The sequence below is a fragment of the Rattus norvegicus genome, chromosome 5, assembly GCF_021556685.1.
Source record: "Rattus norvegicus strain SHRSP/BbbUtx chromosome 5, alternate assembly SHRSP_T2T, whole genome shotgun sequence".
Lineage (NCBI taxonomy): Eukaryota > Metazoa > Chordata > Mammalia > Rodentia > Muridae > Rattus > Rattus norvegicus.
The window spans coordinates 162,263,728-162,267,500 of record NC_141538.1 but is presented as its reverse complement, the minus strand read 5'-3'; the positions used below and the strand labels follow the sequence as shown (position 1 = coordinate 162,267,500).

The window sequence follows — 3,773 nt, the reverse complement described above, 5'->3', positions numbered from 1 at the left end:
ACTGAGTCAGGTTTGAAGGTAGGAGAGTAGTGAATATTTTCCTCGTCAAAGGCTAGATGGATGTTGGGTGAGCATTAATACTCACTTGACTATGGAAATGAAGTAAAGGCTGAAATGAATCAAGTTTCATGGAAGTGGCACCATGATGACCACCTGCCCCTTGGGAGTAAAAATTCCTTTCAAAGAGATGACCATGTGGTCCTCCTGTCTTCAGGAGGATTTGTCTCTTGCTGACCAGCAACTTTCAAAGGCCAGCATCCAAATCCACCCACAGAGAAACCCAGACACGCCTTAACTTGTTCTCAAATGATTGTGTTGAAATGATTGTCAGAGAGGAATTCTCATTGGTGGCTTCTTGAGTCATTCATAGTTATCCAGCAGATGGCTTTGGTAGAAAAATTAAGAATTAGCCACTGAAAACATATATTGTAGGAAGCAACGGAACCCCGGGAGTATGGTTCTCTCTGATGCAGACCTCTGAGTTGAGCTGAGTAGGTCTTCAGCCTGGAGTGAGTTTTGTGTAATGTTACTACAGCTACAAGATGTTGAAGGGGATGGACTGACCTTACACATAAATGGGTACTTGTCTCTTTGCCAGGGAGGTGGTAAAAAACTAATATGCTCCTGGACGACTGTGCCTAATGAAAATGGCTGGGGACATCTCAGGGCTGAGGGTGTATTTTCACAGCTTCTCCCAACGGTAAATCAAGAGAGAGACAAAGGACTTTTACCTTAGTAGCTGGCTGGGGTCCTCAGGAGCGAACCTGTATACCTTTCTGTTAACCTATTCATTTCTTTTATTCTTCCGACATATTCATGCTAGCCAACTCCACATGTACAGAACATTGAACTTTCTTTTTCTTTACCTGAGTTCTACAGAGTGAGTATTCTTATTTCTCTTTCTTGTTTTTTTTTCTTTTAATTTTAAGAGACAGGGTCTCACCGCATAGCCCAGTCTGCCCTTGCATTCATGCTTGGCTTCAAAGCAAATATTACTTTGGAGGGACAGAGGCATAATCTATAGCCTAGACAGGCCTAAAACTCACTATGTAGACCAACCTGATCTTAAAAGTGGTCATAGTGATCCTTCTGCCTCAGCATCTCAATTGCAGGTGGCAGATGTGAGCCACTGAACCCAATATTCTCAAAGTCACCTTTAAGAGGACAGAACTGAGGCTCTGAGAGGTAATTAACACTAATTTCTCAATTCTTCCAAGTCTAACTCAAAGCCAGCTGGATGATTCAACGCCCAAGGCTAAGTGGCTCCCCATGTTATACACTGTGGCCTGACAAGAAAGTTTTGGTTGTAACCTGCAGCCTGTTACTCCAAAAATGAAGGTCTTTTCTTTTCTAGAATTCATATAAAGGAGACACCTTACTCGAGTCATTTCCCATACGGAGATGTCAGCTTCTATGAGATGTGAGTCAGGAAGAAAACATCAAATATTTTTTGTCTTATTTCAAGACTGAGTGGCTTTGGCTAGCATAGAAACTCTGCTGGATGCATTACCAAAGTGGCCAGCTGACAGTGCTTAGGAGACACGGGGTGGGGGGTGTCCATGAATTTTTAGGCCCAGACAATTTGAGCTTGGAGTGTTTTCTCAGTAAATTATCAGTACTTATTTAGAACCCCCTATTTTTCTAGCTCTTGGCCAGAACAATCTGATAAAGGACAGAGAGATGCACCCCAAGTTGTTCTCCTCCACCCCTGAGATGGGGTCTTATGTATCCTAACCTGGCCTTGAACTTGTTAAAGAGCAAGAATAGTCTTGAACTTCTGATCCTCCTAGCTTGAGCAGAGATTGCAGGTGTGTACTGCCACATCCACATTCTGTGGTGGTGGGAACCAAACCCAAAGCTTGATGCATGCTGGACTAGCACTTGCCCTCCTGAACCACATTCTGAGCCCACCACATTGCTTTCTTTGGCCAGCAAACAATTGAGAGAGGAAGGCTTGGGCCACACTGCAACTACTCACATTTGTCTGTTCTGCTCTTTGTTTCACTTTGCCTCCTCCACCTGTGACAAATAAGACTCCCTGGCTTCTCCCCTTGTCCCTGGAACTCTGCTCCAAATGACTGCTCTCTCACTCATTTTATCCCTAAGCTAGCAAAAATACGTCAGGCTGTGCTAATGGCTCTACAGTCCCATAGCCCGGGCTACGACTGCAGTAATCTATTTCTCACATTGCACGGCCTTCATGTGTCAAAAAGGAGTTCCAACCCCCTTCCAATTCACCCCAGTAGGATAAGAGACAGGCCCTAGCTAAAATATCTTTGATCTTATGGCAAAAGGGAAAAAAGCAATGTGATACGGATCTCTCCGAACTTCTGAAATGAGGGGTGCGCATGACTTCTGCTCACATGCTCGTGGCCAAGCCTAATTGCAAGTGGGACAGAGGTACAAATTCCTCCCCAGGAAACAATTTTAGAACTTGGTATATCTGAAATCAGAAAATGTCAATTTTTTTTTTTTTTGCTTTAAATAAGCTGTACCTATGACTGAAGGTGTGCTTCAGCCATATGAGGCTTGTCTAACATGCATGAGTTCCTAAATTTAGTACCCAAACTAAACACTTTCCAATGACACTAGTGACACACAAACACATCCTCCTTTTAAGTAAAACCTTAAAATATTAGAAATAGGGCTAATTCTTTTTTTTTTTCTCTTTCTTTTTTTCAGAGCTGGGGACCGAACCCAGGGCCTTGCGTTTGCTAGGCAAGCGCTCTACCACTGAGCTAAATCCCCAACCCCAGAAATAGGGCTAATTCTTAATTTAAAACATAAAATTTACTTATTTTTATTTTATGTATATGAATGTTTGCCAGTACAATGTATATGCACCACATATGCAATGTCTGGGGGAGGGACGCAGAAGATGACATCGGATTCCCTGGCATTGTAGTTACAGGCAATTGTGAACTGCCCGGCATGAGTGTCCTCTGTGTCCTCTATCAGAACTAGCAGTGCCCTTAACTGCTGAGCCATGTCTCCTACCTCAACATTTCTTTATTAACCTCCTTTCCTATCCATTCTTTTAGCTATGTCTAGCCACTGTTCCTGATTTGATTTTATTTTACTTTATTTTTTTTATTTTATTTTATTTTGAAACAGTGCCTCACTATGTAGCTCTGTCTGTCCTCGAATTCACGGAGATCTGCCTGCCTCTGCTTCCTGAGTCCTGGGACTAAAATCTTGCACAACCATGCCTGGCTGCTGCTTTTATTTTTATTTTATTATTTATTTATTTATTTATCTTTGGTTTTGTTTGGTTTTACTGAGACAGGGTTTTTCTGTGTAGCTATCCTGAAACTCTGTAGGTCAGGCTGGCCTCAAATTTAGAGATCTACCTTTGTCTGCCTCACCGATGCTGGGAATAAAGGCGTGTACAACCACTACCAACTGACTGCTTTGATTTCTTACTTTAAAATGTGATCTTGCAAAACCCTTAAAATCATACTTCTCCATACTTAAATATGTACCTGTATACACACACACACACACACACACACACACATATATATATATATATATATATATATATATATATATATATATGCATATATATGTGTGTGTGTGTGTGAATTATATACATATGTAATTTTGAGAGAAGATTTTGGTAAATATTATTTACCAAATATATCATTCTCTACATGTTGCCTGTCTTATACTGTTTCAGTCAAATTATATTAGAAATCTAATCTAGTAAAGAAATTTATCTTAGCTTATTTTATTAGTTTTTAACGTATGTATGTATGTATGTATGTATGTAT

The 3,773-nt window shown here is 40.8% G+C and overlaps 1 protein-coding gene across 1 annotated transcript in view; it reads left to right on the top strand.

Annotated features, from left to right (window-relative positions):
- Aadacl3 (arylacetamide deacetylase-like 3) overlaps positions 1 to 826 on the top strand; it is a 10,314-nt gene extending 9,488 nt beyond the window's left edge. The window contains 1 exon segment of the mRNA NM_001191768.2: positions 1 to 826. This exon segment is cut by the window's left edge and continues 1,811 nt beyond it. The gene's annotated coding sequence lies outside the window, so the exon portion shown is untranslated.
- The last annotated feature ends 2,947 nt before the right edge of the window (positions 827 to 3,773 follow it).